The sequence below is a fragment of the Trachypithecus francoisi genome, unplaced genomic scaffold (assembly GCF_009764315.1).
Source record: "Trachypithecus francoisi isolate TF-2019V2 unplaced genomic scaffold, Tfra_2.0 Lachesis_group8, whole genome shotgun sequence".
In the NCBI taxonomy this organism is placed as follows: domain Eukaryota; kingdom Metazoa; phylum Chordata; class Mammalia; order Primates; family Cercopithecidae; genus Trachypithecus; species Trachypithecus francoisi.
The window spans coordinates 69656878-69672295 of NW_022681473.1; the positions used below are offsets into that span (position 1 = coordinate 69656878).

Here is a 15418-nt window from a genome sequence, read left to right on the forward strand (position 1 = left end):
GTTTCCTTCCGAGGCCCTTGGTCTAAATGCAATTACATGGCAAACAAGTTAAGCGGGTGAGGCTCAGCAAAGACTTTCAATTCTGCTCTGAAGGTCTTCCAATGTATTTATGTGAAATTATCTCTCCACTAATGGGGAAGATTTATTCCACCGATTGTATTCAGCTGGTTCTGAGATATGTTTTCTTTAATGGAGGACAATTGAATTTTGTATTGCTGGAACTCTGTCCTTCCAGAGAATTACTAACAGATCTCATCTCCTGATGCTGGCCACCATCCAGCCTTCTCCAGACATATGTGCCTCTGGATTCTGCCTGGACAGTAACCAGCCCTGGGAGGATGGCTTCCTTTCTGGGGCTGTCCTGGCTGCTGCCCCTCATACACATGCAGGCCAGCCTCCTCTGATTGATCTCTCTTTGGGGATTTCCTGATAATTGGGAAACATTGAATCGGCACCATTTGGCTACCATGCAGCCTCCAACTCAGCAAGCTAGAGCAGATGCAAGTTTAGCCTGGGCTCCCGTGGATTGCTTTTGGATTCTGGGGAAGATTAGGCTGACTCCCTGGACACTGATAGGCCATAGAGGCGTCTTGCCAACACAGGCATTTGGCTCAGGAATTAAGTCCTGGAGAAAAACACTTCCATCCCTGTTCTGTTTTCATGATTTTCAGTTGTCAGGAAAGCCCGGATTAATATAAAGCCTTCCCTGGAACAAAGGAGATGGAAGTCAGCTTGGCGGGGGCCTCTGAATTGTGTCTTGTGCCATGTGCATTTATCCTGGGAGGTTTGAAAAGATGCGAGTGCTGGGCTTCTCTATGCTTGCTTTCTGCATCCATTTATTTAATGGATACTGTCAGTGGTGTGCTGGCAAATGTTTAATGACTTCCAAAAAAAAAAAGAAAGAAAGAAAAAGAAAAGAAAACCATCTTCAACTGTAGCATTTGCTCATTTCTGTGGTGTAAATGCTCTCATTCTGGCTGTTTTCAAGCTACCAAAGAGATGCCACTGAACACAGAGGTGGCAAGAGACACATAGGAGGATGCCATTATGCGATACTGCCACCGTGGAGATGCGATGGTCCTGAGTAACTCAAGAGAAAACGTAACATCAAACACGGCAAAATAATTAGAAAGTATTAAGTTTTGAGTATTTATTACCTTTGCTTTTAACATACCTTATTTAATTTTATATAATGTAATTTTTAATAATGGCTGTGTTTACCAACCAGCTTGCCGAATTTCTGAACATTTAATAATCAGTTCTTGTGAACTGGTTCAAGTTGGCTTCTGCATACCACTGGAACACTGACCCTACACTGAGGGTTGGGCACTTGCTCAGTGGTGGAGATGTGGCTAAGAAATAGTTGCTGCTTTGAATGTAGAACTCTGCAATGGAAGACTGCCTTAGTGAAAAACCGTTAACGTGGGAGCAAATCACTGCCACCAACTTGGCTTTCCAGCTAGCTCATATGATCCTCTATTACCAGTCCTCTATTTGACATGATTTGCTTCCTCATGGTCGCTGTCTTGGTGTAATGGAGTTTTGGGCTGTTATTTTCTACTCATCCTTAAGAGTCTCAACCAAGCTGTCACCACGTCAGTAAGGTTGTCATCAACTTTTCCTGACACAATGAATCACCCCCTCCTTTGGGCTTTTATACACCTTATAAGTATCTCTCTAATATTTGATGGTCATATTATATCATTTGTATTTATATAGCCATCTCACATGTTTACGTGTGAGCCAGAGGAGGGCTGGACCACATCTCCAGAGAGGGTAAGCATGGGATGCTGCTCTCAGAGTGTTTGTGAAGTGAAAAACAATCAAGTAACTGGAAGAGAGAAAAAGACTTGCTCAAGGTCATCCAGAAAGGAATTCACTTGGCTGAGCTGACACTAAAGCTAGGTCTTCTTACTTCTGAGGCCTCACTCTTACTACTGTGTTATGTACCTGCAGTCACTAAAATTCCTTTAATTTCATGAAAAATCGGGCACCTACTATGAGTCAGGCTCTGTGTTAGGTGCTAAGTTCCAGAAATGTATGAATTACGGTCTCCACTTACTTGCTAGAGCTCGCAAAAGCCCACATGAAATGCCCCTGTGTAGTTGTCTCTGACACCAGTGAGTCAACACATGGGTTTGGCATATGTCAGGCAGCTGGGATATAAAACAAGCAATTAGGCTAGGTGAACTCTGCCAGGAGGGAGCGCCACTGCCAAGCCAAGGGTGGTGTCAGACATACTGGCATGAGTCCAACCACACACTCAGGGCCTGACTGAGGTGCCCTTGCTGACGCCAACAGGGGAGAAGATCTGCCTGACTGCTTCTTGAGGAGAGTGACAAGGTTTGGGATCAACAGAAGAATCTGCTGGAGACACAAAACTGCTCCAAAACAAAATCAAGCAAATAAAAAGCCAACCTCAACTGTTGCTCAGGGAAAAGTGGTAGGGCTCTGGTGGCAAGAGCGCTGGGCTGGGAGTCATAGTTCCCAGTTCTGACTCTGGGAACTAACTATATGATTTTGGAGTCATCTGACCTCTCTGAACCTCCCTCCTCTCATCTGTCAAATGCAGGCTGAAGTTTTTCCCAACTGCTATAAAATAGAATTCAACATACATTTAAGAATTTATAACTGTTTTAATCTCGTACTACCCAATCCAGCTAAAGCAGCCCTACTACACGTGGCTTCAGAATCTTAATGGAGCTCATGCAATACTTATACTTATCGCTAAATTGTTCCCTCTATCTGGAGACTTCCACCTCTCCTAGAGCATTCAACAAGCAGTAAACACCACTCCTGCTCCTTCCGGGCTACTCCTCATGAGCTCTGAGTGCTGTTGCTCTGCCAGGACAATCTTTTCCCCAGCAGAACATGAGCTCCTTGAAGACAGGGACCAACCACATGTCTCTCACTGCTATATTCCCAGCATTGATCATGGTTGATGGCCATTTCTGAGTGGGGAAAAGAAAACCTCCTCCAAAACAGGTGTTTGCTCTGGAATTTGAATGCAGGGCACAGAGTAAGCTCTTGATAAATTATTTACACAATGAATAAAGAGCTTATGTGCTTCTGTTACTTAAGGTGAGGACGATGTTAGAGAGCTTTGAGCTACTTGACCTTGACAGGGATATGGTTAGAGAACCCAGGGCTGGAAGAGTTGTGCCCTTTCAAGAGGCTGGCCCACACTCTCCCTCAAAGTTTGGGTACCTTCCCCTGGAAGACTCACTTGCCTCAGCCTAGCTCTAACCCTTTGATTCTATACCCTCCTCATCTGTACCACCTGTGGTCTGGAAAACTTTGAAAAAGAATGCCAGAAACAAAGATAGATTGATTAGTCAATGTATATTATACAAGCAGATAAAGGAAGGCAAAGGGAGAAAAACTGTAGCTTTTATTATTATTTGTGTGTGTATGTGTGTTATTTTGTTATTAAGTGAAAGCAGCTACTTTGGTGTTCAGGAGACTGGAATATCATTTGGGATCTAGGTGGCAAATGATAACTCTAGCTTTTCTCTCCTTTAAAGTATTTGCTAGTCTATAACATTATTGATTATGTAAATCACTCCTTTGCATTGTGTATTTTAAACAGGTTTATTTGCCTGACTTGTATAAATCCTTAAACTGTTTCCTGCTAACTTCTGCTGATTGAATGGGGATCTTTCCAGCATCTACCACAATTTATCTGAAGTCTTGTAAGAACATTACCTGGGCCCAAATGAGAAGCCTCACTTCACAGTCTGTGACATTACTACCACTGAAGGTGTTTCCAGTCATAGCCTGACATTGTCCTCTCTGCAGCTCCCAAGACCGTCTTTCCAGCCCAGCCACCAGGCTGATCTGCAGCTCTCTCTTCCTAGTTTTGATCTGATGCTCTGCCTCAGTTTCTTTAACCAGCTTTTCCAGCCCAACATCTTCCGCCTATATATGTATTCTTGGGAAATCCCTGATTAGGAAACATTCGAGTCAGAAGAGCCCTTCCTGGTCACCTCTTTCAAACTTCTTTTGGTAAAGATGAGAAAATAAAGTTCAGACAGGGAACGACTTGCCCATTCTTGCAGAGTTGCGGGGGAGCCAGGACTGATTCAAATGCAGGATTCGCCATGAGAACTTGGGAGAGCCACTCCACCTCTCAGGGTACTCGCAGTCTGACCGACATGTACCTAACTATTTGAGAATCCCAACTTGACTTGGCTGCTTCACAATTCAGAGTTCACATGATTAGAGCCGGGTTCTGGAACCATTTTTGATTGTATGTCCTTTCTGCAAACATTTCTGAGCAGGCTCCTTCAATGTATTTGCATTCATTTATAAATTGCGCACATGTGCTACCATCGCTGCTTCACCCTGGGAAGGGTAATATACATTTGGTGCAAGGTTTGATGAGTATTCATATTTCAAATAGCCTTCTTGATAATTTTGACTCTTTTAGTGAACTCTGTTAAGATTGTTGATCATTTTGAAACTCTTAGTTAACTTTTTGTTCAATCTTATGAAAATAATCATGTTTAACCTCATAGCGAGATTGAGGAAAGTATTTAATATTAGGAGTAGAAGTTCAGCTCTGCCATTTTTTTTTGTTTGCTTGTACTTGCACCATTAGTATTATTTTCCATTTGTATTTACTTTGCAGGAAACCTTTAAAGCCACTTTACCATTTTATGAGTAAGTTTGGTTAACACTAGATTTTATACAGATACACAGACATGCACACAAACAATTATGATATAATATAATATTACGTCATAATACACAATAAACAGTAATACACAATAAACCAGTGTGGGTTCACTGTCCCTCTTTCTTTCTTTTCTTCTTTTCTTTTCTTTTTTTTTTTTTTTTGAGACAGAGTCTCACTCTGTCACCCAGGCTAGAGTACAGTGGCATGATCTCAGCTCACTGGAACCTCTACCTCCTGGGTTCAAGTGATTCTTGTACCTCAGCCTCCTGAGTAGCTGGGATTAAAGGGGTGCACCACCATGGCCCAGCTAATTTTTTGTATTTTTAGTAGAGACAGGGTTTTGCCATGTTGGCCAGGCTGGTTTTGAACTCCTGGCCTCAAGTGACCCACCCGCCTTGGCCTCTCAAAGTGGTGGGATTACAGGTATGAGCCACTGTGTCCGCCCCACTGTCCCTCCTTCTGTGGAGTAGATCTTGATCTCCCTCAGAATGCCTCATGTACTGGTCTAGACATGTAACCAAGTAACACAGGAACCAAAGGAACAAATCAGTGAGAATCCAACATTATATAGAAACAAACCAGTCTTGCTTTCTTATTTCTTAAGATAAAAGAAACACTGTATAGATAGGGCCCCTAAAATTTTCTTCCTGTTCTCATGGCCCACCTTCGGTATCCACCTTGGGACTCCGAGAGAGTGTATGTGGTGATTTTTTTGTATACAAAATAAACTTGAATATGCTATTTATTATTATACCCCAAAGCCAACTTCTCATTGTGTTTCAATCTTTATAACTTATTTCAAAGCTTATCCTATATTTACCATGTTTATTTTCCAATAGCCTTATGCCCAAACCAATAAAACTTGATCTAGTCCTTTTTAAAATTTTTTTGAGACATGATCTTGCTTTGTCGCCCTGGCTGTAGTGCAGTGGCATGATCTTGGTTCACTGCAACCTTTACCTCCAGGGTTCAAGAGATTCTCCTGTCTCAGCCTCCTAGTAGCTGGGATTACAGGCTCCACAGGCTCCTTCAGATTGACAGGAGGGAGGAGTCTACCTTTTAAGTTACAGGGGTCTTCTCAGTGACTGAGTCCACGTTCCTCATGTATAGGTGTGGTCAGTGATGTCTGAAGGTGGGGCAGAGCTTCCCTTCCATCACTCCTTGAGGATGGGGTACCACCAGCTCTGCCATGGTGCTATGATACCACCTGGGGCCATCTAACAGCAAGATGGCCCAGCAACTACTAGTGTCTTCGGGGACCTGAGGTTGGGCTTCCTGCAGAGCCCAGAAACCACTGTTCTGTGGCCTGCTAGCTAAGCACGGCTGTTGAGCTCCTTCAGACACCAAGGAGCGTGAGCTCCCAGGCTGCAGAATCAATCTCTCAAGCCTGTGGGTAGTCTGGCTGCTCAATGCTGATGCTTCAGGCTGAGTCCTCTCCCACAGGAATCTTCTAGAATATTTTCTGCTGGCTGATAAATGTGTACACAAGAACAGAGCCCTTGACTTGTCCACCATACTATGCTTCTGGGGAACTGAGCCCATCAACTATGGCGAGGGAGAAGCAGGACTGAGAGGGTCTGGCCAGCAGGGAGCAAGGCCCTTGTCCCAGGTAAGTGGGTTGGTCATGTCTGGGGACATGGCTCAGAAATACCATCATTGTACCTGGGGACATGAGATATGTGGTGCATGTTTAGATAGGCTGCTTTCTATGCTGTGTGGCCAGAAGCTTGTTTCTAAGAAGACTTTTCAGGTGATGGTTTGTGCTGTTAGAAAAATACAAGGCAGCTCTGCTAAAATGTGACTCCAGCCACAGTCTCTCAGCAGACAAGTTCATTCCATGACCATGTGTCTTGCCTTCTGTCAGGGCACAGGGCAGGTCCTGTTTCACCAGGAAAGGGGAAACTAGAATGAACCAGGATCAGACCCACTTCATGGGGAAGGGACTGATGCCAGGCAGAAACGCAGCTAAGGGACTCTGCACAAAGTCCAGCTCAACAGGCTAGAGCTGAGGTGTACAGCAATACACAGCTGGCCTGTGATGGAAATAACAATTCAAAGGATGAGGGAGGAGGGGCTGTAGCGGCATCATGAAAGGCCTCCCAGAGGCATCTGGATGGGGACGTCCATGTGTCACTCGGTTATCATGCCCAGGTAGAGCAGGGATGGAGCTCCAGACCCAGATGTGGCAGGGATGGGAGCCTGTCAAAAGAGGGCAAGCTTTGAGTCCTTTGGTGCCAGGGCACCAGGATGCTTAAGTCAGACAGAGAAAGTGGGGCCAGGATTCAGGGACAAGGCAGAAAGCCATTTGGCACAACTGGCAAGTCATGGCAGACAACAGTAGCAAGGATGTGAGTTGAGCAACTGGGGCTGCTCTAAGCCCTTCTTCTCAGATTGGGATTGGTCCTAGAGGCCTGCAGGGTTAGAGTCACAGGGTGGACTCACATGGCCCCCACTGTGGTGGGAGGAGGAGACCCAGGCAGGGGAGGCACGAGGGGCTGGATATCTCCCCTGTAGCAAAATACACACAGAGGCTGCATCCCTCCCTGTCAAGTCCCTGATTGTGGGATTTGCTTGAAGCAAACTCTTAATGCCTCTGAGATCTAATTGGAGGGCCAGTTAGACTACCTGCAGAGGTTCCTGCAAGACCTGATCCTATATTCTCTATTGAGGGCAACATTAGTAATGTGAAGCATGGCTCTATAAATATTTTAACTTCTTATTGCTTAAAATTTCTCAGCGTTGGATAAAAATACAGAAAGTCTTTGATTTACAAAGAGCAGAATTACAGTTTATAGTTTGAGATATACTTGGGATTCCAGGTTCTCTGGGACTCAGGTTTGGCTACTAACTTGCTGAGCCAGGGGCTCTCTCTGGCCTTGGAGTTTCCTCTTCCAGCACAGAGGGCTGATGGTCTGGAAGGTCCATTCATCCCTGCCATCCTAAGGTGCTGGGATATTTGCCCCAATTACACAACTACACTGATGCTTCAGGCTAAGATTCTCATTTTTCTCCCAGTTCTCAATAGTGACACTAAAACCTGTATGTATACTAATGCTATAGCTAATGCTAATATTAACATTACTGCTATTTAGTGACAGGGGTCACTAACACTTAATGAATGCTTACTGCCCTAACACCTAAGTGTTTTATGTGTGCTAATTTAATCCCCACAAAATCCCCATGAGATGTGGGTTATTATTTTCATAGTGTAGAGGAGGGTAATGAGGCACAGAAAGATTAAGAGACTTCTCTAAGGTCATACAGCTAGCCAATAGTGAGGCTGAGATTCCAACCTCTGAGGTCAGTGCTCTTCAGCACAAAGCCTTATTGCACATGGGTTTTTTTATGATGTAGTAGAATATTGGAGAGCAATTCAGGGCCAGGTGGGGTGCTAGGGTTGTAGTGGCACCACACTGTATGGATTTCTGAACTGAAGATGCTGAGCTGGGAACATAAAGGACTCAGCGGAGAAGAAGAGAGGCTCAGTACCTGGGCTCTAGAGCCACCTGGGCTTGGCTTCCAATGTTGGCTCTGCTATTACAAGCCCTATGACCATGGCCCAGATTACTTAACTTCTCAGTAGCTCAGTTTTCATTGCTTAAAACAAGGGTTATAAAGTCCCTATATCATATGGTCTGCCTGGAGACTTAAAGGTGTTACTACCTATAAAACATTCCAAATAGAATATCCTTGGTAAATGTTAGGTGTTAGTACTGAACACATGCTATGAGCCAGCCATTGGGCTTCTGGGTATTTTATCTCATTTAATCTTCCAAACAACCTGGCAGGGTAGAATTAGTGACCCCACATCACAGGAGAGGAAGTTGAGTTTCACCAGCCCAAGGTCACATGCTCTCACTTTCCCTAGGACTTGAATCCAGGCTCTCTCCCTCTAACCCAGAGTCGTTCCCACTGCACCACAACATCCTCTGCTAATGCTTTCTGTGATGGACAACTAGGAACAAGCTCAAGCTACAAAGCAAACAGAGATCGTAATTCGTTTTTGAAATCAATAAAGGGATGATCAAGTGGCAGAGGAGGAGTTGTTAGCTGCTCATCAGGATGATGTGAGAACTCGTTGTCTGCATCCTGAATTGAATCACCTAGTTGCTTTATCATCATAAACATTCATTTCAGTGCGGGGAGGGATTTTTAAAAAACCAACATGAATAATATATAATGGCTGACATTTTGGAGAAAGCAGGATCTTTGCCTTCTTCCATCTTCCATCAGGTTATTTATCATTGTCTTTCTTTTCTTTCTTTTTTTTTTTTTTTAAACTGATGGGGTACCCTGTCAGTTCAGCTTGTTCTGAAAATGCAGGAGTATAATTCAATAATAAATTCGCTCAGAGGCCAGCTGTCAGGAAGTTGGTGTTTATTTGAAGTCCATTAGATGATCTCTGCTGTTCGGCCTCTTGTGGGCTTCCTGAGGGATAAGACCTGGGTGGAGGTGGGGGGTGGGGAGCAAATGCTCTTCTGAAACTCCTGTGCCACTGACGCTTGCATATGGCTTTAGGTTCACAGTGTGCAGATAAAGAACTATATTGCATACATGGTCATTTCTCTTTTCCATCATTTTTCACTCTTGAAAACTCTTGCTTTTAAAATTCCTGGAAGCTTTGTGCCTTTATATAGTATATGAAAGGAATTTGAAGACTTAGGTGGAATCAAGGTTATTTCACTCCTGTTTAGAGCCAGTTTTAGGTCCTGATTAAGATGAAAGGCTCGAACTTGGTTAGTGAACGAGTGAGGGTCACATTTTTCTCAGTTCCTGCCCCAACCCACTTTTCTGCCCTGATATTTCCCTCTGTTCTTCTTTCTCCCACATGCCCCCTTTGCTTACAATGCTTATATACCACAGATTTCCTAAGCCCATCTTGATTTCAAATGTCAGAGCATGTCTTCTGACCTTTGATGTGGAAAATAGTGTCATCATAATTATTCTCCAGCCACATTAAAATTCTCTGCATTCTCTGATTGTCCTGGAAAGTTATGCTGTTGCTCACACTGTTTCTGCAGTATAGAATGCTTTCTACAATCCTGTTCAACTGAAACCCACAGTAAGCAATACAGCCTATCCAGTAGTTCATGTATACACATACACAGATAACTGAAATAAGTTTCATGAAATACATATTCTTTTTACAGTGATGCACTGATATTTTCTATTTCATTCTACTCCATTTCAGTTAAATTTACTTCTTTTTTTTTTGAAAATAATAGTTTCGACCTGCTGAATTGATTTCATGATGTACTAATGGGTTGTTATGACCTGCAATTTGATAAATGATACTCTAATGGCCAACTCTCCTTACCAAAATTTTTGTCTCATGCTGAAGGCCATCTCCTGCCATAAGTCTTCACTCGTTCATTTGTTTTCAACAGCAAACAATTACTACTGCGTACTCTAAGCCCGCCCTGTGTTACATGCTGGAGAAGCAAAGCTGTAGGAGAGGCAGCTCTCACGGTGTAGGCTCAGGGGACAGACGTGCAGTGGGAGTGATGGTCTTGCCTTTGAGCTCTCAGAGCACTTTTGTCTCTACTTCTCTTCAGGCACTCAGCAGGGACTGGCTAATTCATTGATTTATTCTGTCACTCACTGTGGTTCACTCTGTGCCAATTCCTTTGGGTTCAATGACACACAAGGCATGGGACCCACGAAGACCCCCACAGTAACGGGGTGAGATATCCTCTCCTTCCATACCTAGTGCAGAGTAGGTGCTGGGCAATAGTCACCAAATGAAGCTTGTGTGTGTATGTGTGTGTGTGTGTGTCTGTGTGTGTGTGTCTGTGTTTTGAGATAGGGTCTGGCTCTGTCACCCAGACTGGAGTGAAATGGCATGATCTCTGCTCTCTGCAACCTCCGCCTCCTGGGTTCAAGTGATTCTCCCACCTCAGCTTCCTGAGTAACAGGGACCGCAGGCGTGCACCACCACGCCTGGCTAAATTTTCATATTTTTCATAAAGATGGGGTTTCGCCACGTTGCCCAGGATGATCTTGAACTTCTGAACTCAAGCGATCCATCTACCTCGACCTCCTAAAATGCTGGGATTTCTAAAGGCGTGAGCCAGCACGCTCAGGCAGCTTGTGTGTTTTGCTCTGCTCTGTCCCTTGCTGAGCCTGCCCAGTCTCTCCTCCTCATAGGCTCTGATAGGATACGAGTCTCAGGTATCCTGTAAGATTCTATCATGTCTCTATAGGATATGATTCTCTGCCTCCTTTGGGGTAAATTCTTTGGTAATCCATCCTTCCTTTTGCTAAAGTCCCCCTGACTTCTTGAGTCTTTTCTCTTGGGGCTCAGTGTTTCCTGTCAGCTGAGTCTTGTAGCTCCCTGTCCACACCCATCTATTGCCTGATGGAGCCAACAACCTATTAGAATTAGGGGAACCCAGCAAGATTTGCCATCACATGATTTCTCAGACAAATTCTCTTCCTCAAATAATGATTCAATAATCTAAACCTGCCTTCCCTCTAGGTGGTTGTAATATCGTGTCCTAAAACCTATTCTGAACCCATATTTGACTAACTTGGGGGTGGTTCATCAGCACCTCTTCCTATAACTTGCTAATCTGTCCAGCATCTGCAACCTGTAACTATTCACTGAGGGGATATCTGACCCACATCCAGCCCTTTCAGTCAGAGGAGTCCTCCCCAAGAGCACAGATGCACCCAACAACGGGAAACAGTTCTGGCTCAAGTGTTTGCCCAGGAGATGTCTCATGTTGCCCTCTGTTTCCCAGCTCTCTGATTCCAAGCCCCACGTGTGTGTCCTGGCATCTTTGTATAGACAGTGCAGTTGGAGATCCTGCAGACCTCAGAGCTCCTCCTCTCCTAAGTGTCAATAGTGGACCCCTTTCACTGTATTCTCCCCATGACTCCATGGGAGGGACAACTGTTCCACTAGGCAGATGGGACCCGGGCATCCAGGCCAGGAGAGAATGGTGGTATTCAATCCACTTAATCTGGTGACAGTGGTTCCCATGCCTACTCTGTCCCTTCCTACTTTAGGTCATGTCTGTCACTCTCCATCCAGCTTTGTCACTTTCTGTGGGTTTGAGGACAGCAGTTTGGCAGGATGTCAAATAGAGCTACTGTACTCATTCAACCTGCATTAAACACCTGCTCTGGACCCAACACTGTGCTGGGCCCTGGGGACACAGATGAACCAGACAGGGCCCCTCAGGGAGGCCTTCATCACTCCAGGAGATAGGGTCTGGCCTCTGAGGAAGTGAGTCTTGTGGAGAGCCCTGGGTGCTAGGGACTGGCTTGCTTGCTTTCACATCGAAGGTGGGCCAGTTGGCTCTAAGCCCTGTCCTTGAATTCTTCTCTCTCTTCTAGTGCCAGCAGCTGAGGTCCCAGTGTGCCTCATACTTGAGGCTCCCTGAGCCTGATCCAGCTGGGAATCTGCAGAGGAAAGGACCTCCACTCTGAGGCCTGCCTTTCCTTGCTGGTCTCAGAAATGCTGCTGGGTTCTGGGTGACAGCCTGATTCCTGGAGGCTGTTAAATGAAATCTCGAACTACACGAATTGTGGCATAGCGCATGGGGTATAGGAGAATGTAGGGTTTTGTTGGTTGGACACAGGCCTAATTGTCATACACAGGCACCAAGTCAGGTCTGCCTCCCCATCTGAAATTCCACTCTCTGGAGAAATGCCACTGGGCTCCACTCTAATAAGGATCCCAACTGACAGCCGGCTGGCAAGAATGCCACCTTTTCGCTTGCTCAAATAATGATTCAACAGCCTAAACCTGCCTCCTTTCTGGGTGGTTGCTGGACCTGGAAGGCAGGTTCCTCTCAAGTTTTACTTCCAATTAAGGAAGTGGATTTGGAAACTCTTTTTAATTAACATCATCATCACCGCCATGTAATTAGCAAACAAGTTTTTGTGTGGCAGGTACTAGGTTGAGACTTTATGTACTTTTTGTCCCCATTTAATTCGCACAGCAATCCCAAGATACATAGACATTAACACCCTAATCTTACAGATGAGCAAGTTGGAGCTCAGATAAGTGAACCATTTAGGAATTTTCCTAAGGTTACAAAACTAGAAAGTGGATGCAACAGCCTTTTAATCTCGGTCTGTCGGATTCCAAGGCTTGTGCTATTTTCACTATGACATGCAGCTGGTACAAAAGCCACCATTTACTGATCACCTAATATGTACTAAGCCCCAGGCCAGGTGCTTTATTTCAGTTTATCCTTTCAACAGCTTTCATGAAAGAGTTGCCATTATTGCCAATTTATAACTAGAGCCACCGACACGAAGGTTAAATCGTTTCCCTGAGGTCACACACAGCTAGTGGGAGGTAAAGCCAGGATTGTAACTCTGGGCACTTGCTATTATACCACACTCCCTCATATGAGAGGAAAGAAAGCAACTACTTAAACCGGGTAGCTGATTTCACTTTATCCCAACTGTGCAAATAAGCACTGTCCTACTGGTCTAGACCAAGGTAATCGAATACCAAGTAGGCAGTCTAATGAGAAAAGCATCTGCTGCCTCATGTGTCTACATTTCTAGTCACTTGGGCGTATTTTATACAGGAATCTGTTTAGGGGTCCTTCCTGAGAGCGGTTTCTTCTGAATCTAGACCAGTGAAGAGCTGGTACATAATGATTCTGGCAAATGTTAGGTAAAAGGAATTTTTACAGTAACTTTTTTTTAAAGAGACAGTAACATTTTTGGAAGCTTCTATTATCTATTCATTTGAAGAGCAAATATTATATCTCTGGCCCTGGCCAAAGTATTGCAGGTTTGGAGAGATGAATGGTCTCTGTTTTCAAAGTATATATAACCAGCTGAATGTAACAGATATATAAACAATGATCAGCAAGTTGACTTCTTCTGCTTCTGTGACTAATCTGTAATGTGATTTTTAGCAGGTGATTTAACCTCTCTGGATTCTGAATCCTCAGTATAAAATTAGGTGTAATAGATAATATGTCCATCCTTCCTCCCTCCCTCAGTTCTTCCATTTCCTTATTCTTCAAGGCAATTTATATGTATATGTTTTCAGCAACTACTAAGTGCTAAAATGTGTAAGATGAAGTTTCCCTGGAGGACTCAGTTTAGAAGGGGTGACAGACATTTACATGATGCACTCTGTTAAGCTACTTGTCCAGAGCTGTGCATGCAGAGTGGCAGAGCCAGGATCTGAAGCCCAAGGTGGCCTCTCTCCGAGGCCTGTATCTTCCCTACTGCTGAGGGGTCCGTTTTCCCCAGCACAGGCTTCTCAAACTCCGTTCTTGGCTGGCTTCTTGAGGCCAGTCAGACCTGCTGGAGCAACAATACTGAGACCTGTGTGCAGGTCCCACAGTGACTCATGGCGCTTAAGCAGCAGGCTCAGGAAGTGACCAGGAGGACATACAGGGGACGTGCCCCTGCTGGCATTGATCAGGCTGGCATGGCAAGGGCATCCAGTAAGCAGAACAACCATAGGCAACCAACAAGCCATGGCCCTAACTGGATTCCATAATGGGCCCCGTAAAGAATGATTGAACAAGTGACATTTTCCTTGGTAGGAATATTAGTTATATCTCTAGTGGATTAAAAAAACTCGCACTGTGGGAAGGCCTACAAGCATACATACAAAATCACACAACTGAAGAAAATAGCAGGAAGCTTCCTCCCCAGGGACAGCAGCAGCATTTCTAGCCAAGAGAAATGAATAGTTTTTCTCCTCACTCCGGCTCTGCCGCTTGACCAGCCTTGTGAATTTGGAAAAGCTACTTAACTTCTCAGCTTCTCAGTATTCTGGGGGTAAGGTGGAGGGTTTGGACCATCGAGTAGTTCCATCTCTAGAAAGGTGGAGGTTTGAATGCTGCCACGCCCTTGCTGGGCTTCCTCCATCTCACCCTTCTCATCTTGTCATGGCTCCTCGCAAGGATGGGCTGGGGTGGTGGAAAGTGCAGGGGCTCTTTCCCGAGTCTGACAGACCTGCATGTCTGCATCCCGCTCCATCATGGTCTAGCAGTGAGGCCTTCTCTTTGGCTTCCCTTGTCACACTCTGGGGATGACAGCAGCTGCCTCACAGGGAGGCTCCCCATGGCTTCTTCTTCAGTCCCTGTTCTTTCCTCATTACACATTCCCCTTGAGCAAGGTTTTTTTTTTTTTTTTTCTTCTCCCTGAGATGAGGTCTTGCTCTGTCACCCAGGCTGGAGTGCAGTGGCACAGTCTTGGCTCCCTGCAGCCTCAACCTTCTGGGCTCAAGTGATCCTCCCACCTCAGCATCCTGAGTAGCTGGGAATATAGGTACCTGCCACTATGCCCAACTAATTTTTTTTTTTTTTGTAGAGATGGGGTTTTGCCATGTTGACCAGGCTGGTCTTGAACTCCTGGGCTCAAGTGATCTGCCTGCCTGAGCCTCCCAAGGTGTTGGGATTATAGGCATGAGCCACCGTGCCTGGCCTCCTTAAGCAACCTTTTGTGTGCTCACGGTTTCAACTGCTTGTTCATTGATGGCTCACAAATCAAGAACTCTAGGCCCTAACCTCTGCATGGGCTCCAGAAATACTTACTAACTGCAGATAGACATTTATTCTTGGGTGGCCTACTGCGGTGTGTTCCTTTATCACCTTGCTTCCACTCTGCTCCTGCTCTCTGCTCCTCAGCCTGGTGAAAGTACCACCATCTACCCAGGCATCCAAGCGGGAGACTCCTCTCTGCAGCATCCCACAGACACAATCAGTTACGAAGTCCTGCTGATTTTCCCTTTAAACAGAGCTTGAAAATGTC

At 45.0% G+C, this 15418-nt stretch overlaps 1 protein-coding gene across 1 annotated transcript in view; it reads right to left on the reverse strand.

Moving 5' to 3' along the window:
* The window catches only part of TENM4 (teneurin transmembrane protein 4), a 655906-nt gene that overhangs the window by 81916 nt on the left and 558572 nt on the right, over positions 1-15418 (reverse strand). The gene's annotated exons all lie outside the window — the stretch shown is intronic.